Here is a 23,557-nt window from a genome sequence, read left to right on the forward strand (position 1 = left end):
CACCACGCCACTCGGTCTACGAAGTCTACTGAAGTGGTGATACAACCCAGTCGAGTTCATAGGTTTCCCCCATCCATTTGTGATTTTGTCTGTGTGTGATACGTGCAGATGGTAAATACGAGCTCCTAGAATGTCCAGATTGCAAGATTCTTAGTGTCAAAATTAACACTGAAAAAAAAAACGCGTGCTCTAAACACAGACTCCTGTTTTTAGCGCAATTTCTATTAAGTGAATATTTTATTTTACATGAAAGGAACTTTCGGAAAAGTGAAGCTACATCTGGGAAAAAGATTTAGAGATCGGCATGAGTTATTGTGAAACCAAGCTTCAGAGAGCATAGGCTGAAGTTAGTTTTTTGAGAAATTTCAAACTTCGAGGTGCAAATGCGAATCGTTCTTCCATTTGAAAAAAATCTCCCCGCAGAGACCAGGCATACATTTAACACAAGACTTATATAACATGGAAATTCAGCCATTCACAATTTTCACTTCAAAATATGGAGAGCAGATGACAGCACCACCAGAACACGAAACATGCATAGTTCTGACAACATAATACGTTAGAGCCAAACACTCTAAGAAAAGGCATTCTGTAATGTACCAATTCGTTAGAAATTCCGCAGGGGAATGTGTACGAGGAGCATTGCACACGGTAACGTAGGGCGTATACAGGGTATTTGCTGCATGGTGAGTCAGAAAAACATCGCGTACTGCTTTCCGTAATACACTGATACTAACAGACGAGAGGAATCACGGGATTATCGAGACGAAAATTTGCCAGACAAATATCCTGATATCGAGTCCACCTTAAGCTCAATGACTAAACGCAAGACCCATGTGGGTAGAGATATATGAGCAGTGGTGGTGGTAGCGAATAGAGCTCGTATTAGCTCGGAAGTTAGCCGGAAGCAAAGAGGAACTAAAGGATCTACGCGTCGAAGGCAATAGCTGGATAAAAACGAAGTCAATGTTTGGCAACGGCTAGCTTTTGAAGGTGGTAAGTGAGAGGTTCTTGATAGAACGCGGGGGAAGACGTTCTTTTAGTTATCAAGCAAACATCAAGGAGCATTCGCACAGCTGGTATCCACTGGGTGCTCTATATATGTTTATTACGGATAACCTCCAGCAGAATAATAAATACCGGAAGTAGGTTCGTTATAATGGATGAATATCGGGCGATTCGAACCGGATTGAATCAGCATGTTTGAGATCACAAGTCTGGAAATCACATAGGCTGTCCCAAAAATATTAAAATATAGTATAACATCACTTTTGCTATCACGGGTGGGCCAAAAAAAAAAATTCGTTCGTAAAGGAGGGGTGACCGTTAATCAGGGGATTTAAAATGCGTGCTTTTATTAGGCCGGGATTACACTATAAAAGTTTGATAAAAGTAATTTTATAAAACTTGAAAAATGTGACCAATAAGATTATCAGTTTCATTTGCTCGAATGTAACCTATGAGCTTCATTGGTTGAATTTTTTGAGTTTTATACAAGGGATTTTATCAAACTTTTATAGTGTAATACCAGCCTTATACAAGGGTAAATTATTTGGCCGTAAAAGATGGGTGATTGCATCCAGGGCCGTAACTAGGATTTTTGCCACTTCCGCAACTTTAAAATTCGATAACTTTGTAACGGTGTTCTTTGTTCCCACCCCTAAATTTTGCCGCCCGGGGCAGCTGTTTCCCCTTAAGTTCAGGTCCTGCATCTGAGTTGTGTCCGTTAAGAGGGGGTTCCACTGAACACCGATTTGCTACACATAATAAAATTCAAAATAACGGGTGGGGGAACGTATGTATGAACTAAAAAAAAACGCTTCTGGTCACTATGCATATCGTTCTTCTGCGCCCTATTTCCAAAAGCTGAGGTTTCAAAATAATTTCCCTATGAAAACACTTCACTAGTAAAAAGCAACCCACGGGAATGACGTACTCACGACATGTGGTCAAAGCTTGACAAGAAATCTCCATAGTTTTAACGCATTAATAAATACCAAAAGCACTTTGCGCTCACGTTAAAGTTCAGGCTTTAGGGCAATGCCATTAAAGTAACCCATTGCAACAACACTTTCCGATTTCATTACACGTATATCTACTCTCTTCGAATTTAGTTTCCGAAATTTAATAGGAATCACTGAACTATATGCAGATTTAAGTGTTGACTGTTCCGACACGGTCCGAATTAGGTACTAAGATAGAGATACCGTGAGAAATATATCTTACAATCAAATCTTACTTGATTGTAACGACATTAAAGGAACCACAAAAAATTGTGTCTTTATATACGTTACAAGGTGTTGTTAAAACCACGAATGAGGTTTTTGAAAGTACCAGTTTGAAATATATCAGATAACATATAAGTAATGCAGAAATATATACAAGGCATGCTCAAACCAGGAGATGGTTTGTGCATGCATTGTCGCACATTTGCACAAATCATCTCTTGTTAAAGTGGATCTATGGCCTGTATATTACTATAGCTATCAATACAAAACATTTCAACAGTGTGTTGTGGGCTCAAAATTACGAGAAAAAAGTTTTTTGGGAATTTTTCATTATATTCAAGGTCATTGCATTTTATCGTCGTTAAAATCGAGGAAAATTAAAATTGTCGATGTGAATCTGCTGGGACCAACATTTATCGACGCAGAGCTATCCTTAAGGAGTGCGAAATAGGTGCTGCTGCTCTGGGGAACGCGTTCAAGAAGGCTTGCACTAACAGTAATTGAAATGAGAAAAAGTATACACTTTTAGTAATATTAAAAAAGGACAAATGTTTAAGCAATTTTCGGGGTTCATCTTTGAGCCAAATTATATGTATTTCCAGGGAGGAAGTCGGCATCCCAGAAAGACACAGCATTATTATTACAAAATGTGAAAGAAATATTCATACGAATATACAGATGTTTATACTCGTAGAAATATTTGTACAAAATATGAACAGTTGTATGTAATTCACAGAAAAGATGGTAAATTAACCCAAAATAAGTAACGTAAACACCAAATCGATGAAAATTTGAAATTTATGAATGAAAAATAAAATTCAAATTGAACGGAGGAAATAATTAAACTAATTAAAATTCAGAATTAATGAAGACTGGAATCGCTGGAAATTCAAAATTTATGAAAATTCAGTAATCTATCAAAAAGTCGGAATCTATAAAAAATGTAATATATGAGACGATTCCAGAGTTAGTGAAAACTCAGAATTCGTGAAAGATAATTCCAGGATTGGTGAAATCCTTCAATAGTTAGTGGTACCCTTTTTGGCTCACCCTTTAAGACGACACTGCCAGTGAAGCGACTGCACTATAATTTTCGCAACAGGTTCCGCATTTGGCAAGGATGATTGTGTTGACGTAAAATCCTGACTTAAAAAATATCTTTTTGACTGTTGTGTTTATTCTATGTCAAAATGCCTTTTGAAAAGGATTAATTATGTCGGCAGTTTTACTAGGACCATTTGAGTTAGGTACACGTGTACCACAAGTGTACTTCTAACTTGAAAGAAGAATCATTAAAAACCAATTAAGGAAAAGCGAAGAGGATATATGGAACAGACAGGGTGTCCAATAAATTCGCATATAGTTTAAAAGTTCATAAAAATGGAAGGAATTGGTATATTTCAATATTGATTGTCAAAATGTTATTCTCACGGGGGGGGGGGGGTGGATTTTTTTCGGTATAGGAAAAAAAATTGGTTTAGATTTTCGTCGATAGGGGGCGCTGCGCGAGATCAAATCTATGCAAATTAGTGTAATAAAATTCAGGGTCAACAGCTCATTTCTGAATTCTTCAGTTATTGGCGCTTCTATAAGGTTTTCACAGTGATGTTGACATTGGTGGATAACGCACTCACTATTGGTGAAACCCATTCCCCAGTATCACCGGCTGAAGCTTTACGAACGTTTCGGACGCAGGAAGGAAGAAAGTTCCAGAAAAGGAATGCTTTCTTAGCGCTATATCGACAGAAATTTGAATTTTTTATCTGCACCACAAAAAAATCACCCCCCCCCCACGTGAAAACAGCTTTTTCACAAACCGCAAACCGCATTCACAAATATATCAATTCCTTGATTTTATTATTTTTAATTATTTCGAATTTATGTTCTAGTTTGTTCATTGACTGGGCTGTAACATGTCTGATATACATCATTACAATCATCCAATGGTTATAAATAGAGATTAAAAAACAGACTTCCCAAGAGAGAGAAATCAATCTCGAACTGGAAGCTAATCTTTTGCCGTAAATAGATGATCGAGGCACGTCACGGGAACACTACTAAAAAAAGGGCACAGACCAATAAAATTGATTCATGGGAACGCTCTTGTTGGTGTAATTAATCATTTAAAAAAATCTTATTTTGGACACAGCAGCAGTTGAATAATCACGGTTCAGTTGAGTGTAAAACGACTCGCAAGGCGGAAGAACCGTCGACGAATTTGTGACAAAAACCGAACATAAATCTTCGTTTTTCACTGTCCACCCCACTCGAATGACATCTAGTATTTTTATTCCAGGAATATTTTCTCGTGTCCTCTCACTCACAAGATCCATCGGTGTCATTGTTCTGAAGAAAAAAAAAAAACAAGTCTTTGGTACTCGTTCAACTCGTGGAGTCCATTACAAAGGCAAATTTAGTACGAGTGAAATTGCCCGTAGAACCGTAGTCCTCTCCCTCCCTGTTTAAAATGACGGCTATTGTTGCACGTGTACCGGAACAGTGAAATTACCGCTTCCTCTCGTGTTCGTTTTCAATCACATACAAGAAAGGAAAAAAAAAAAAGTGATTTTCTTCTGTACATGCCCATAACGGTCTGTTGGTTAGTCTCGCACGGTTAACACTCAGTCAGTCAGTCTTTGCTAAACAGTCACGATCCGTAGCGCCCTCACAGCACAGACTTCCGTAACTGGAGCGATCAGTGTTTTAATAATATACAGAAAACCGACAGGAAACTGGTGATGATATGCGTCTTTTTCTTGTATGTGTGTGTATGTTTGTACATAGGGTATAGGCGCGTGAAATTATTTCATATCTGCTCCCCTAATTGAATTTCTACGGACGTATACGGTGTGATATAGCGTTAATGTCGCTAATACACGAGTCGTGGCTCGTGGACATTCTCTGCTTAAATTTCTTTTCGCGCGGTCGAAAAATCATGTTTTTTTTTTTTCGTTTTCACAAGTAGAAACGTGTCGTAATTATAGGTTTTTTGAAGTTGACGACTTGGAAATCGACGCGCGACGAGTTTACGACACGCATGCGTGGTCTGAAAGTTCACTTGAACGAACTTGGGCAGTTTTTTTTGATTAATATGCGAAAATCGTTGAACCTTTGCATGAAATGCGATATGATGCGATCGTTTATTTTTTTCAATGGGGAATAAAATCATGTCCGTGACATGTAGATTAGTCATTTTCCCCCCTCACTACTACTATTGCTTGTAGTTCGAAAGAGTTCTAAACTTGGAAAGAAATTTGACTCGTTATCTTCAATCACAGGACAGCCAAATAGATACCGCGTTGAAACATGCTATTACATAGAGTGAATGTTAGTTTATCTACTACTCTGGAACTGATTTTTCTATACTAGGGATCTTGAACCCTTTTGAAATGGATCATAGAAAAGGCTTGCATGGTTTTGCAGGATTCATAGAAATTCTAAATCTATGAAATGCTAAATGATAGTAATCTCAAATTTACTTTCAGGAAACATTTTAGAATGAATTATTTATTCAAGAGGCAATAATTTATGAAATAATTTATTCAGGAAGATGATTTAAGAATTATGTAAAAACAATTTCATAATTATTGAAAAAAACAATTTCAGAATTAAAAATAATTTCATAATTATTAAGGAATAATTTCATAATTAAAAATAATTTCATAATTATTAAGGAATAATTTCATAATTAAAAATAATTCATCTTAATTGATAATTTCAGAATTATTGACAGAATTTCATACTTAATAATTTCATAATTATTGATTTGACAATCATTTCAGAATAGAAAATTTCAAAATTATTGAAAGCATTTACGAAAAAATTATAAGGAAATATTTTTAGAATTAATGGAAAACATTTCTAAAAATATTAAAAGAAATATTTCAGAACGAGAAAAATTCTTATTTAATGAAAGAATCATTCGAGAATTAATGACAATTCATATTTAACTCTCCATGGTGCGGTGTATATTTGTATATGCATATAATACTCTTATATAGCCATAGAAGAATTTATACATATATCGGGGGGAGGGTGCAAAGAAATAATAAAGATTTCACATCGATCTAATTCAAAGTGTATTGCTGATAAAGACCCAAATATTAGTCGTGTATAACCGCAATATTTCATGTTTCTCATTTCCTTTTTTTTCAACAAAGGCTGAATTCTATTTGCTATAATTATTCAACTAACCAATCATGATTATACAAAAATTGCCACGTTTTTAAGACAAATAAATCACACTGGTCGAATGGTCGACGCGTTTCGGCTCTTCAATGGAGAGCCGTCATCAGGACCTCGTGGTCAGAACTCACACGAATGAAGAGTGATGTTTACGTCTGGTCGTCCGAAGAGTTCGCCTTTGTATTTGCTGCGTCCGAGTGGTCTTTGGATGCGAATTGGGGAGCCATCTGTTGTAAAGTGTTGAAAGTTTTTTCACGACTGAGGTTAATAAAGCCTGTCCAAGCTGACGAAATAGGTGGTGTGTTTCTTCCATCATTAACGAGGAAATTCTGGCATGTTCTGATGAAGTATCCCTCGAGAAAATTCAATTCCGAATTGTGTGTTGCTTTTTTAAAAACAAATGCTTTGTCAAAATCAAAATGATGTGAATGTTGCCAGCAGTGTTGGGCAATAGCCGAATTATCCGTCCGTCCCTTCTCAACATGTTTTCGGTGTTCGAGAACTCGAATATTTAGATTTCTTCTAGTTTGGCCAATATATCCATTTTCACAATTCTTGCATGGGATGAAGTAGATCGCGTCGTGAAGAAGAAGAAACGCGTCGACCATTCGACCAGTGTGATTTATTTGTCTTAAAAACGTGGCAATTTTTGTATAAATTAAAACCAGGCAAAGTTACTCATTTTTTGTGATAACAATCATGATTAGTTAATAAAAAGAAAACATTACCTTGCATAGTATTTATAAATGTATAGAGGCTGGCTATATGTACAAGGCATTTACCGGCAAATACGTTGTTTTTACCATGTCCTGGTGGAAAACTAAGCCCTGCTTTGTGATAAATTGTCCCATACGGACTCTAGTGCCTCGGGAAAACGTAACCATTTACTGATGCGGTCGAATCCGTTATAATGAATTCCAATTGACGCAGAGAAATCATTTCGTTATAAAGGAACTTTAAGTTTTTGCATTGCTCCTATGTAAAATTATCTGGGGATTAGAAGTTCTCATTGAAACCAGATTTTCGCTAAAACGGGATTCGACTGTATATGAAAAAATGAGATTTTTGTTGATAGAGAAAGCTGTATGAAAGCAAATCACTGGAAATGCGCAAATCAGTACACCTATAAAAGGTGTACGATTAACAGCTCCTTTCTGAATTTTCCTATTATTACTGGCTCTGATTATTTTTCCAATCTCTCCAAGACGTTTCCAAAGTTTCATATTTTTCTTATGGGTAGTTGCGGCTGTTAACAACTCAGAACTACTACTAGACCACACATGCACCTCGTCCATATTCCTCTGCGAAACCTCTAACGAATTGGCACATGCGGGAATGTGCGTTTACGTGTAGTGAAACCTGACGAAGTTTGTTTCTGTTTAATGTTTGTTATGTGTAGTGCTGCTATCTGCTAACAATTTCTCTAACTATGAGTGAAGTGCAATGATTGAATAATTTATCGTTATAGGCCTGTTGGTCTCTGTGGCGAGACTTTTTAATGGGGAGATCGGCTCGCATTTGCGCCTCGAAGTTTGGAACCACAGGAAAACAACTTAGAACTGGAAAAAAAATAAATACTCCGAATTCATATTTTTCCCCTCAAGTGCCGCGATATACAGAAGAATCATGGGCTTTGTGATGCATCTATTTTGAAATGATCTAATCAATGCCGCTTTAAATTATCTTTAAAAAATATTTCGTGATTTGGATGAAGGTTATTGATTATGGTGAGGGCTGATGAGACGAATATTACGCGCATAACGATTTCCTCAACTTCTTGAATAACGTGGATGAATCAGTTTAATGAGACATCTTTTTTTTCTATGGAGGAATATTTTACAAAAGTGTCAAGAAACTTTTTGAAAACAACTTCATTTCATGGTCTCGAAGACATATCAATCGAGATGACGGATGAAACCCCCCCCCCCCAAATCATATTCGTCTCACTCAATGAAAGCATCTGGCGTCGTATAGTATTTCATCAAAAGAAGCGATGGATTCGCTTAAAGATTAGCGATCGAACCTTGTTTCAACCCTTCAAGCGGTTTTTAAAATTTTCCAGATTTGATTTATAACTGCCACATCGAAAATAAAAACACCCATTAACTATAATAAAGCCTGGGCCTCACACACTTCAACTCAGAGTTCGACCTATTTTTCACCGCAGATCACTAAACCTGAGTTAACATTTTCGAGAACCGTCGTAAATGGGGGAAAAATAATTGCGAACCGGTGGAAATAAAACTGAGAAAAATTTCCCGATTTTGATCACATTTGATATTTATAATTTACTTTAATAAGTGAAAAGGCTTCAAGTTAGGATCCCTGGCTGTCACCTGGTGAATAAAAACAAACTTATAATTCTTAAAATAAAATGATTATTGATTTTGAACCAATTTGCAACATGAAAATGAACATGATATATATACACACACAACTCGAGGAAACGTCCAAGGGTGCGAACATATCATGCTGGTTTCCGATTCTACGATTAGAACCGTTACGTATCGCTTAAAAAACTTGTAATTCGGGTTTTTAACCAATCCGTAACACGCAGAATCGGAAATCAGCATGCACTGTGTTTGTACCCTAAAAAAAATATGAAACTTTTATTCCTTTTTCGTTTGCACATGAAAAGGTTTCAAAAGGTACCCTCCATCTGAAAATATTCTAATTTTATTCATTGAGCGCTTCTTTTGAACAGCATTCCATAGCACCCATCATCCATCTATTGGTTGCAGTTACAGAAAGAGCTCTATAGCCTCGTTCACATGGGAACCCGCTTCAAGAATTTTCACCACTGGCCTTCCTTTCCGTACGAAGGGAAAAAGTCGTCAAACGGGTGCTAGAACTCCCAATGCTACCGAAATATTTGCACATGTGAACGGGGTTTATACGAGTAAGCTTATTTTATGCTTACCCAATCATTAATGCGAAAAAAAAGTGGATTCCATACGTTTTAATACCCATACTTTCTAGTTATTTCCACTTTACCTTACCACTCACCGGCGAGTGGACTTGCCGGTAAGTGATGAGATGCTCGTCTTTCACTATGAAGGTTACCGTCGAATCCGGGCAAAGAACTTCAGAAATAAGTTACTTTGCATACCGAACCTGGGGGTGACCTCCAATAGATGGCGCTTTCATTTCCCACCCTACTCCACTGGTTGGAAATTACCGTATGGCGATATATGACCAGAGTTTGTGTGCGGTGAAGTAGTTATTTCCGGCAGACTGCATTCACAGAAATAAGTGCACGAGAATCACTACATAGTGACTTTATTTTACACTGTATTATAATTGAAATGTTATTGAATTCACTTCATTGTAACAACCAGTATGGGTACTTGGTGGTTTTTCACTAACCTAATGTATTGTTATCATTCATCTAACATATTAATAAAACTGAATAATACACAAGAGTGGGACTTACCAAAATTATCAAGAAATCGCAATAAAATTCAGTCTTACCTGAAAAAATGCAACAGAAGAACATGTTAGATTCTATATTATGAACATCAACATGGAAGTTATCGAAAAATTCATCGTAAATATTATAATTCTCGAAAAGTATGTATATCATACATAGAATATATATATATAGTTTCAATGGTTTCATATTCTTGAAATATCTACAAGTTAATGGAAAAAGTTCGAAGAATTGTTTACTTGTCGTTACATACAGTGCATGTCGCATAATGGAATGGGATCATATCCGGAGAATTGGTAACGATATCCGGAGAATATATGAATAGTAAAACCCCTCTTTTACGGGACAATTATTTTTGTTTCGTTGTCCGTAGAAGAGAGGTTTCACTGTATATGCTGATCGCATACAAAACGGAACACTTTTTTTACGCAAAACGCCGTAATAGGTACGGATTCTCTTCGGAACTTTGTACTTCTAAATGACCTGAATGAAAAATCGCGGATCAATTGACACTGTTACGAGGCTTCTAAAGATTCTGAAAAAATAATTTTCAGAATTATATGCAATTCCAGAAAATTGGGGATGGCTGCAAAATGTTCAATCGTGCTGCGACATTACACTCACTCGTTTTCTGAATTTTATCGTACTGTTCTAAAACATAGTCTGGAGTCCCATAACGATAACTTATAGAGGGGGAGAAAATCTGATACAACTTCAGCTTCAAAAGAAAGCAAGAAAACATTTGCGATAAAAAAAGTTGATAACACAAAACGAAATCATAACTGTAAACGACATATTTCCCATGTTAGATAATACGGCCGTTCCGTATTTTGCGAAAGGAATAACAACCGAATGCTAACATTATCCGCGATTCCAATAAGCGGCGTTTACTGTATTTGATGTTCGGAAGGTATGCAACTGCACGAATCCTTTTACGCACAAGGATATATTATTTTAATCTAGACCCACGGTATAAAATCTTTTTCTGCAAGAATCTCATGGAATCCCTTCCCACCAGAAAATGAATAAACAAGTGTCCTCCTTTTAATAATAGTTGTAGCCCTGCACGCACACAATACAATACGAGAGATGTTTCTTTCGTCCTCAAAGACCGAATTCCCACGGCCACGATCAAACGAGACGGAAAATATCCGTCCCGTTTTCTTTCGGGAAAAAGTTTTATTTTTTAATGGAAGAACATCCACGTCAAAATACCCGGTAATTATTACGGAAAGGGGGGGGGGAAAGGTTCTTGGACAATCTTTCCTCCCTGCATTGCAACCAAGCTAAGAAAAATGTCTTGTATCCTCCCTGTCTTCTATAAATAAGCATCTTTAAACGTTTATTCGGAGACGTTGCGTGCCTTCGAATTGCTGGGGAGATATGCTGAAAGTTTTCATTTCCAAGCATTTCACTTTCATTTTACGGAGGATGCATGAAGAAAAGTATATCACTATAAAAAATGTTTCTATAAACAAATGCTCTAAAGCAGATTCATCATTAAATATTTGTGTTGAAAGAATGAAGACTCGAGATTTATTGCAGTTAAATTGCGGGTTACACAGGGATCAGGTTGGTTCCTGCGAAAATATGTTGCATTAGAGATATTCCAGTAGCTCCGGTAACACATCTTAGTATATTTATAGTTTCAAACGGGAAATATGATTGTGGTTAGGGTTATTCATGGTAATCTATTCGGGATAGGAAAACGCAATGGCAAAACAAAACCGGGTTTTTCCCTATTGTAACCCACCCAAAGCAGAATGTTTTGCATTGTTTTGCAACGAGCCCTCGGCTGACTGAAAAGTTTCTGCAGTTCCCATAACATAGCTTTCTACATTTTTCTTCAAATCTTCCAGATTGTTCAGCAATAGCAATGATTGCTCTGCGACGTAGGGCGCAGATTTCGGCATAGTCTGCTTTGGGGATGTAACCCATTACTGGGAGACAGGCGGGCTATCCGTTACAATGGGCATGGTATTTACCGTGTTGGTAAAAACGTTTTTCCCGTGGTTCTTACCACCTTAAAGGAGAAAAGCCGTTGTTTGTCATTATTTAAAAATTTTATCTATTTTTTCTTCGTTCTCAGTGAATGAAATGAATAATTTTGAGGTATTGTTCTACAAAAACAGAACACAAAAACTATATTTTCACAAACATGCATATTAAAATATATTATGCTCATGTGATCGTATTTTATTATAATTATATAAATTTTAGTGGCATAAAGATATGATGACAATATAAGGCTAAAATAGAAACATGTGCAGTAAAAACCCTCTCAACGGACACCCTTTAGATGCGGTCACATAGCTATTACGGCCAAACAATAATTTTCCCTTCAATAATAAATATACGCATTTCAAACACCTGATTAACGGTAACCCCTCTTTTGCGGATGAATTTTTTTGTCCTGCCGGTGTCCGCAAGAGGTTTTGTTGTATGCGTCATACATTCCACTCAAAGCAAATACAATACAAACAGTACAATAAATTACAGTATCTGTTTATAAATAGCAGCAGCATATTTATGGCTATGCCACCTGAATTTTGCAGCCATTCTCCCGTTTTAATTTGATGCTTTGACCACAAATTATTAAAATTTGCCATGTTCCAAACTTGTTTCCCTAGGGGCTATAGCCCAGGGCAACGAGTTCTCCACCTGTTGGTGTATTAAACGAGTTCGGGGTCGAACCAACCAAGTCGTGTGGGCGGCACAAAGCTTGAAAAACTTAAATTCGCCCTGGAGGCCAAAATTTATTTCCAATTTATCAAACTTTGCTTTACATAATACAGAGTGTTCCCACAGATTCGTAAGTTTAAAAATTGAAAACAAAAAATTTAAAACATTGGTATATTTGGGTGCAGTTAGCGAGCAAGTTGTTCTCACAAAGAGCGATTTTTCTGGTAGCGAGGGAGAAAAAAAAAAGATTTTTGTTGATAGAGGAAGCTGCATGAAAGCAAATCACTGAAAATATGCAAATCAGTGCCAATAAAAGGTGTGCGATTAACAGCTCATTTCTGAATTTTCCTATTACTGGCTCTGACATAAGGTTTTCATTGCGATGGTGACATTAGTGGATGTAGTACTATTGGTGGAGGTGTTTTACTCCAACCAGAAATCACCGGCTGAGGCTTTACGAACGTTTCAGACACAGAAGAGATTGACGAAAGGTTTGAACCAATAACTCCTGTCGGACTGGTTTTCATGGCCATCTGTCGACAAAAATTTAATTTTTTTTTTTTTTTGGAAAAAAATAATTTAAAGAATCACAGTTCGTGGGAATAATTTCTTCGCAAACCGCATTCAATTATACCAATTTCTTCAATTTTTATGTATTTTTGAACTATTTACGCCTTTATGAGGCGCCCTGCACATTTCAGTAACTTTCTTGCTCATCATTACATTAAATAGCACCCAAGATATAATTGAACAACAACTGAGATGAAATGAAGAAAATGTTCAGTTCGATGACACACCGACACCCAAAATCATCTCAGTAATTGGATACTGATCCAATATTGAGATAACATAACAAGTGAATAAACCTATCGACATCTTTATATAGGAATTTGTCAATGTCCATACACAGAAAGAATTGTCTCTGAGAACTCCTAGAAAAAAGATCCAACGACTTGATAAGAAGTCAGCACAAAAAAAAAAAAAAAAAGAATGACCAAAAAACTTCCTCACACAGCACTCTTTCTATTCATGTACAGGAAAAAACCTCTCCTGGATTTTCTCATCTCTTCTCCAACCTACAGCTGAATAGGGAAAAAGAAAAATAGAAAGAACCATTCCAGAGTTTTACCACACACACACACACACTCTATTCCGAAGATTCTCACAATATTCACAATAAAGTCGTCCAAGAGTAAGTAACTCGTCCAGGGCAAAAAACAGGCATAGAATAAGGAGGAAAAAGAACTCCAGGTGACGGGCTGTCCGGGACAAAAAGCCATGGTGTTGGCAAAACGCCTGGGAAAAGTCGATAGCTGATTGGAATTGGAGATAAGGTCGGAAATCCCGGTCGTCGAGGATTCTATTGGAGTCAGTTTAGTGGTGGTGGTCAAGCAATTCTCCTACATACGATTTGATGCGAGTTCTTTTTTTTTCTTCTTCTATATTTGCTTCGTTTAAACATGCGAGTAGTCAGTGAAGCAGTATGTTTAAATTCTAGTCTACGTGGTCAAACTGTCATATGTATTGTACATATATGAGAAGAAAACTCGGACTACAATACTATTCCGAAGAGGATTTCTATTGCTCGAGGGATAAGGAATAGATCTATTTCTGATCTGAGAGAGAGAGAGAGAAATAAAATCTGTCTGGATTTCTCAGAGAAGATGAATTCTCTCTCAGCGTCTTCTCTACATTTTTTTAAGGGAGCGGAAGATTCGCATTTTAGATACTCCGGGAAAATGATTTTTTTCCCCGGATTATTTTTTTCACTTTGAGACAGAGTTGTGGTAAAACACAAATAATTTATATGTAACATTATAAAAAGGTGTAAGCATTTACCGTTTCTGTTTGGAGGATAGATGGCAGCTCTAAAATATAATACGTAGGTGGATGAAATCAACCGGAATTCAAGTCTAGAAAGGTGTACTAGGAAGTGGTGTGAAATCTTCCTGTCGTCCGTAGCCGTGTCAGGAATATTCACCACCAGAAATTCAGCTCCATGCAATTCACCGCTAGGAAAATTCACCGACAACAGGCTTACTTGCTCGCTATAGGTCTCTCTCTGTTACTCCCTGCATAGCTTGCTTATTTTATCACTAACTCCTAGGTGTCGCTCACTCTGTCACACACTCAATAACCAGGACACACACAATCATTCACATACTACTTCATCAAACACCAACTCTGGCCATATCGCTATATTGCAATTTAGTGCCATTAATGAGATGGGTTGGAAATGAAGGCGCTATATATCGGTGGTCGCCTCAAGTTCGTAAATTAAAATATCTATATCCTCCTTGGGGGTTTGAACCTGGGACCGTGACAGCAACCTTCACGCTGGTAGACGAGCATTTTACCACCACGTCCCTCGTGCGCTTTCATTCACTTACTGACTAGGTCGCTCATCCTGCCACTCGCTTACTCACTATGGTCTACCACTGTCTCGCTCACTCACTATGTCACTTTATCTCTAGGTCACCACTCTGCCATTCGCTCATTCAGTATTTAGTTTGCTCACTCAAAAATACCAACTACACTTTCACTCACTGACTCGGTCATTCCTTGCTCACGGACTCGCGTCGAACTTGTCAGTGAATTTTCATTAAACCGTCCGCAGCAACTCGTGTCGGCACTCAGTACCACAATGAGTGAGCAAGAGGTACACGCACTCGTTGCGCAACGCATTATTATAAAAATTCTGGCTAAGGAAGGCATAAAGCCTCCTTAAGTTTTGAGGAGGGTGTATGCACAATTCAGGGAAGAAACACTCCACAAAACTCAAGTACATGATAGGAAAAATATTTTTAGCAGGACGTGATGCTGCCGAAAATGAGCCCGACCAATTATTGAAGTAGATGGTGACGTAAAGACATCAGAAATAACATCGACGGTTGGTAAAGAATTATCCATGGTGGGGCTTAATCCCCTATTGAGGATGGCCTGAACCCTGGCGTACCGATGAGTATAGTAGTACTAGATGTGTTCCTCGCGCCATTGTCCTCAACACACACGACAATGTCACTGAAAAAGCTGAAAGCAGTTCACTGGCTAGCTCTGGAACACCATCCCTACAGTCCGAATTTACCCTTTATCTCCTGCGACTACCATTTGTTTGAACTGCTTAAACTTTAGGAAGATAGTGATTTGAAGATAATGCAGGAGTTGAGAAGCCGATCTGGCAGCAACCCCCTCTCCCCCATACATATAACTCAACATAACCCCAAACATACCTCTCTTTTCTCCTCTAGGAAGAGATTATAAAAAAAATCAAATCGATGGGGAAATTTATTTCAAAATACAGAGATAAATGAAGAAAGAAAGATACAAAAATATTTTTTATTCCTATCTCTTCAAAAAATTTCAAAAATTGCAAAATTTCAAACTGCAAAATTTCCTTTTGCAGTTTTTAATCATAATGTTAATGTGAACTACATTGATCCCAATGAGCATAAATGACTGGAATGTACGTATAAAATTCTTATGGTAATTACGGGACACGTACAACTCGCAACAGAGAGTAAAAGCTCTACAACGGTACAATTATTCATTCATTACACGTCACGTATAGTTCGAAATATAGATGGCAGCACTATAAGCAGCATTACACAAACTTCCCGTTAGGTACACTACACATACAACACGCACAGCTTCCGGCATGTTACTGGTATTCTTCAACTACATGGCGATGATCTCTTCATTGAGACAGCGGTGGGCTATGATATGGTTAGGAGGAGGACGTATAGTGATATAGTCAATTTTGTTTTTCCACTTCAACGTCGTCTTCATTATATATAGAAATGATTGTCAACATTTTTCATCTTGAAGAATCTTAATTGAGAATCTATTGTTTGCCATCCGGAAATAAAACAAGATTACAGTGCATAATGCACGCGTCACTCGGGATTCGTTACGTTGTAACTCGTCCACGAACAGTAATGACAATTGAGGACTGGTGGGAAAGTCCAACTTACAAAGTACGAACATTCGTTTGCTTGACCGGTAGTAGAAAGAGACAGTCCGCTAGTTAGAATAACGGACGGATGGAACGAGAAGATAATGGCACTAGCAGGAAAATGGGACCCCTCTCTAATTGCCACTCCATTTCACCCCTTACGTATAGACACAAGGCGGGTAATGCTTTCGAAGACAGATGCGGTGGCAGCAGACAGCCAGTCTCAACGAATGCAGCCTGATATTCATTATTAGAGGCTGGAACTCACCATTTACGATACAATAGTACGGAACCGTACACAGAGAAGGGAAAATGGGAAGTAAACAGAGGCGACGGATGGTGGAAATGAAACACTGAACAGTAACCTTTCGTCCGACCATCAGTCACGAAACACGGCAACAGCAGCACAGACGAAACACAGGAGGAGTCACGTTACCGTTATGTTTCTGTAATGTCTCGTTTAATTGTGAGTGTCATCTAAGCCCTTTCCCACGGAAACCGAAATCTGCTTCCGAACAGATAACACTCACGTTAACAGGTCTAGGAAAAGCTTAAAGTGACATGCATTATCGAGGCAGCGGTTCTTCTCCTACTGATGTTACCCGGTTTATCTCTTAAATGTCCGCCGCGACGCATTTAATATGGATGTTTTGAAATCTTAAACTCGAAAGGAACTTCATTTTACCTAGAAATCGGCGTATTATGTACGTCTAATACACGACACGTTCAGCAATGAAATTTTTAAGTTTCTGTGAATTTTTAATACGTACTCAATAACGAGATACATAGCTTTCGTATTTGATCCGTACGAGCTTTTCGGCGATTTGTGTTTTCCATTTTCAAAAAATATTATATTAGCTATTATACTTGTGTAATAAGTACGCACCAAGATGAATCGAAAGACAATTTTCGAGGCACGGTTTCTAGTTGAGAAAGTACGACAATTTTTTTTAGGCCTTGAGAAAAGTTGGCCTTTTTTAAGGCCTTGATTAAATTCAAAAACAGTGTTTTTCGAATTTAATCTTTGGTGGAGTTCAGGGTGGCCACAAAACAGTGATATATACAAATATAGATGATGAGATATCAATGGAATGTTCTTTCACATCGGTGACTGCAGTTGCATCAACTCAAATTTTTGCTTAGCATTGATTGTTATCTAACTTTCATTGATGCGACTGATCTAGCTCGGACCAAACTCTGCAGTATATGCAGCTTGATCGAGCTTACAGCAATCAGTGTTGGCGATAATCTATGGGGAACAACAGATAGCACACTTTGTCCTTCACGTATCCCCAAAGGATCAGTCAGGTTACAGTGATATCTGCTGATCGTAAAGGGCACTTCAAAAATATTTGGTTAATTGCCTTAGTGTGGCAAATCTGTTTGGCAGTTGTCATTAGGAAATTCAAAGGCCATGATATGCCTGTCATGGGCAGCGCCAGCCGTAACTACGTATTTTGACACCTTGCCCCGGCCATGGGTGTTTCATATTGCTGAAACAAGGTAGCCCATCCACCCTTTCCCTCAGCCAACATTTATTTCGAAACAATTAGCAGTTCCCGGTAACTCTGGCCAGTAACGGTCTTTTTGTCTATGATAAACGGGACGTAGACATCGATCAAGTTTACCTCATCCCTAGATAGATCAACAATAGATTATCATTTCCTTTGACTCTGGCGGTACGAGGAGTACACAGAAATTAATGCCAGAGTAATAAATCTTTAGCTGGTGTATCTCTCCGCGATTACTATATTCATAAATACTGTATTAATATTAATTCATTATAATTAAAAAAATGTATTCATAAACACAGCATTAACATATTCATAATACTTTCAATAAGTATTTTTCCGAAAACACTCCAAAATTAAGGGTGAGTGTTTCTGATTGTACTACGTATTTAGATATCTGGACTGGACCTGGTTTCATCCCACTTATTCGATGATTACTTCTTTATCGTTGCGACTGCGCGAAGTTGAATACTTGATGTCCACACTGTGCATTCAATCCGAGATGTGATATGGCCTAGTTAGATTTCTGTCATTAAACTCACATAAAGCCGAGGAAAAAATCATTAGATTTATAGAAATTCTAGTTCCGTTAAAATTTGATAATTTTTTTCAGCTCCAGAACGATTTTTTTTTGCACAAAAGGGTTCCCATCAGCCATTGAACGGGAACTTGTGTCTATAAAATACAAAGAAATTTCCTACGTGACGGTGAGGTTGAACAAAAAAATTTTTACGACTCTTTTGGAAGAGAGGATCGTAGTTACTGCCACCTTCTGGCGCATTTTGTTCAACAAAAGAACGGAATTCACTGCCGTGGCTCAACAGAAACCATGATACAGAGCAAGCAAAAAAAAAAAAGTTATCTTCATAACTTTTGCTCGCACAGTGTACTTCCCTGCCGAACCACAACTATCTCAGCAATGAAAAAAAAAAGAATAGAGATAACACAGTTTTCTCCTCCCAAAAGCAACCACTAGATGTTTCACTCACACACACACACACACCACGCATGTCGATAGAGACGTAAGATGCGTTTCCGGCGTACCGAAATTGGTAATGCAATGTCGAAGCGGTAGAAGAGATAGATCTCAGTCGACTTCCCACCGAGCACCTTGGCATAACATACGCTGTGGTAACTTCCGGAACCGAAACAACCCAGAGGGGGAGCCTCTTTTTATTGTACATCTTCATAGAAAACCAAGATGATGACGATACCGAAGGCAATGAAATCTTCACCTTCCGACTGTTAATTGGACCAAGAGGTGGTTCATTCGTGGCGCCTCCGCTTCCATATAACCACCTCATGAAAACCCGAGACATCTCAACAGCGTTTTATGAGAGGACGGGAGAAAATTATACGTGCATACTTTGCACGTTGCCAGTAGAAATATTCTTGTGATGAGGCTAGAATACATTTCAATCGATATTCAATGAAGCTTAGACTATGGCCGTTCTTAATTTTAGAAATTTGTCAATCAAGCAGTTTGTTAGGCTGCATTATAATGGTGATAAAACTGGAAGGACTTATACGCAGGTAATGGTTCTTGACCTTCGAACAGAATCAGGGCCCAGCGCCTTCAGATCAGTCAATAGTTTTAGTGAATTTAATTTTTTGATTTTTCTAATCTCCCTAGTCAGGAGAACCTCGTCAGTCTCTTTTACTTCAGGGGTGTCCCCTGGTAAGTACGTTACTTGCAAGTATAATATAAGTTGAGTATTGTTATATCGTAAATTGGTTAGGATATCAGTCACCACAGGTTGAAACCCCCCAAAAGGTCTACAGATGTGGAGCTACTTGACCCCTATCTCCAGTTGGAAGTTCGCACAAATAAAATGTCATTTCATCTACATGCGATGCCAATTCGTTCGAATGTGCGCATACGGGGGTCCGTCCAAACTTTTTTTTTTTGCGAAAATGATTATTTCCTTGAGAAGCAACTAATTTAGTGGAAAATGAAATAATTTATTTAAAAAAGAAATAAACTCTAAAAAATAATCAACATTTTTTTTGTATTTGAACTTCACAAAAATTAATTAGCCCTCTATGGTCCAGTGTATACAGTCGCCAACGGCCATACCATGCTGAAAACACCGGTTCTCATCCGATAACCAAAGTTGAGCAGTATCGGGCGCGGTTAGTACTTGGGATGGTGTGACCACCTGCGTGCTGTCGGCGTCACTTTGCGCACGAGTGGCGCAGTGGTAAGATGCTCGTCCATGGAGGTTGCCGTCAAGGTTGTCTAAGGTACATGGGTTCGAATCCGGTCACAGAACATCAGAAACAAGTCCTTTACTTACGAGCCTTGGCGACCACCAATATAGATGGCACCTTCATTTTCCATCCCACTCCACTGGAAATGGTTGCCGTATGGCGATATATGACCGGAATCGGTGTGCGGAACACTAGTGTATATACAGTCAGCCCCGCTTGATCGGAAACTAATTAATGCCGGATACATAGCTTAAACGAGTAGAAAATCCTCCTACACTACAATTCGCTTCCATAGAGACAATGTTGAAATTTAAATCTAATGTTGCCTTTTATACGTCAACTGTTAATGCACATCAACCATTATACAGGTTTTTATTGAATGAAACATTTGGAGTTAATGGAAAATATGTGAGTACTAAGATTAAAAAAAAGACTTGAATACTTTGAGGCCAGTACCTACCCTCAAAGTATTCAAGTTGTCTTCAATACATGCATTTAATTGTTTTTGTTTTTCTTCAGCCAACAGAGGGCGCTAACTTTCGTCATGAAAAGAAAATCTTAAGGATTGTGATCATTGTAATTAAAAATAATTTTTTTTTTTCATTTCTGGTGTCTGATTTATTCGTAAAGCTTTACTAATATTGATCCTTCATCAGTTTTCAATACAGAAACTATACTAACGTTATAATGGAATTACCTTTTTGCGTTCTATACTAACTTTGTAAAATGGCAATTGAATTGTTTCCCCTGCCTAATCGGATATTGTGAGCTGGAATCGGCCGACTACATTTGAATATACATGGGAATGTTCGAGCACACAATGACCAATACATAGTCAAAAGAACCCAACATATCGATTTATTTTTCCAATTCTTTTGGAATTTGAGAAAGTACATCTTTTAGTGTCATTTGAATGCGAAATACGGGTACATAAGTAAAAAACTTTTTTGTCCAGACAGATTTGATTTCATGTCATTTTTTGAGAGCTGCTGAAAAATTTATCGTTTTCAGAGATTTATAAAATCCCACAAAATTGAGGGGGGGATTCAACTCCAATTTACAACCGAACATTCAAAAAAAGTTTTTATGGGGGCGGGGGGTGGTGTTGAACAATACGCAACATCACAAATAGCTCGCATAATCACGGCATGTTCATAATGAAATATTTCAAAAATGATCTATATTATTAAAGCATGGATCGAATAACCTTATAAATTGTACTCTGGTTTTATTATGTCTAACAAAGACTCGCGCTCCTACGTTTTTTGGTCACGTATGATATTTTTCAAGCGATGACCCATGTGAAATATTAGCTATGAGGAAATATTACACATCGCATTGCTATCTCATATTCCCAGAGGAGAACCAAACGGGAAATTGAAAATGATGGGTTGGTTTTGTGCACAAGATAAAGCGCCTGCGAGGCAAAATATCACTCGCTCCCTGTCCTTTCATTATTTCCATTCCTGAGTGTTCGTTTGGATTGAAGCCAAAACCAGGTACATCTCATTATTTTATCTGACTTTCCGTGAAGAGGAAAAAAAAAAAAAAGTTCTACGAATCTCCTATTCTCATGTTGCTTTAATGGAAGCCGCTATTTCGAAGGAGTTTGGGAGAGACATGATTAGGTTTCGGAAGCGATTGTTGCTGTAACTTTGTCTTACACACGGTTATAATATGATCTGAAAGAAGGGCACTGAGGGCCATATTCACCGACATGGTTTAAACTATAGTCAATTTTTCGATGAGAGATCAAGATAGATTGGTTAAAAACATGAATTTAACCCGATCTCTTATCAAAAAATTGTGGCTATAGTTTAAACTATGTCGGTGAATGAAGAAATGAAGACCATGTCCCTGAGAAAAAATAAGTATTTGACACTTTAAGCGGCAGTGACGCAATATCTCACCTCCGTGAAAGCCTCTTCTTCTGGCGTTGGCAAGCATAGATATTTTGTAAAGTTTATTTCTTAATTAAGGAAAATATGACATTTTATAGGACTTGGGTGATTTCTGCTCTGCTACTTAAAGGGTTACTAAGGGGCTGATCGAATGAAACCCATTTTAATGGATTAATTAACACGGATAAAAAAAAGTATAGCTGATGGTGTAGCGGAATTGAGGAAATCTTATAAGGCAGTGTTTCTCAACCACTTTGAACCCAAGGACCGGTAAAATGTCTGAAACAATTCGACAAACGTCTTGCATCTATGAATGACGGAACATTTCTGTATATATTTTTAGTGGTTCTGAATTTCTTTATGTACTGAATAAACAGCGTTTCCATAACTTATGATAATTGTGTATACAAACACAAATATTCATCGTCCATTGTCGAGTTAAAATGCTTTCCTCAATTTGCAGCAATTTTTAACTACAATTAACGGTGCAATTTTTATTTGTCAATCCATATAGATACAAGCTTATGTTATAATATCAATTACAACAATTGAATAATTTTTAATCAAGTTAGAATGGAATTATCAACTCTGCCTGCGGACCACCTGCACCAACGTCATGGACCACCTCTGGTCCGTAGGTTGAGAAACGCTCTTATAAGAAAACTAAATAATGTCTTTGACATGGGCTCTTAACCTTTTGCATTCCACGGACCTTGTGTGTTAATAAGATGAAATGCACCGACCTCCTTCACCAGTCGTATAAACTCTGCGAATATTGACCGATTATCCTCATACAAGGTCACATTGGGCAAGCTGCATACATCCATCATGACTGGAGAGAATCATGCTTTTTCTATGGTGTAATTTGGTTTCGCGATAAAGCTCGTATTCGTTCATATCTGTTCAGAGCTTTTTCAAAAGTCATAACGAATGTAAGCCACATGAAGACAGATCGGCGGCTACTAGGGTAAGTGATGCGGGGGGGGGCGATACAGATTTCGTGTTAAAGCATACTGCACGGTGTTCGTAACATAACAAGCACTGCCATGGCAAACTATCTTTAGAAAGCATGTTGGGTAGCTTAGCCATGATGGCAATTATACGACTAGTCTAAGGTGACATTGTAGCGAACTGAATTACTTACGGTCTGTATCCACCAAAAGTAGAAGTCCAAAGCAGTTGAATGCTTATGGAGACTTCTAACTAAAGTATTGGCATTCTGGCGGGGTCTTTACACAGTAAAACCTGTCTACGTTGTGTGTGTGTGGACACCTGTCCTGTAATTTCATTAAATCTGTTCAGGTCAACGTCCAGGATATAGAAATACAGAATTGTATGCATACCGTGTAACAGGATTATTGGTCGGCTCCATTTAAAATCTTCCAGTGTAGAGGTGTCCATGTTGTCAGGTTTTAAATCTACTTAGCCGCACATGCACTTCGTACACATTCCTCTGC

At 37.8% G+C, this 23,557-nt stretch overlaps 1 protein-coding gene across 3 annotated transcripts in view; it reads right to left on the reverse strand.

Annotated features, from left to right (window-relative positions):
* The window catches only part of LOC149076163 (fasciclin-2-like), a 190,896-nt gene that overhangs the window by 84,867 nt on the left and 82,472 nt on the right, over positions 1-23,557 (reverse strand). The window lies entirely within an intron of this gene.

Source organism: Pholcus phalangioides, unplaced genomic scaffold (assembly GCF_987345545.1).
Source record: "Pholcus phalangioides strain wild (caught in Gottingen) unplaced genomic scaffold, Ppha-v1.0 ptg000015l_1, whole genome shotgun sequence".
Taxonomy (NCBI): Eukaryota; Metazoa; Arthropoda; class Arachnida; order Araneae; family Pholcidae; genus Pholcus; species Pholcus phalangioides.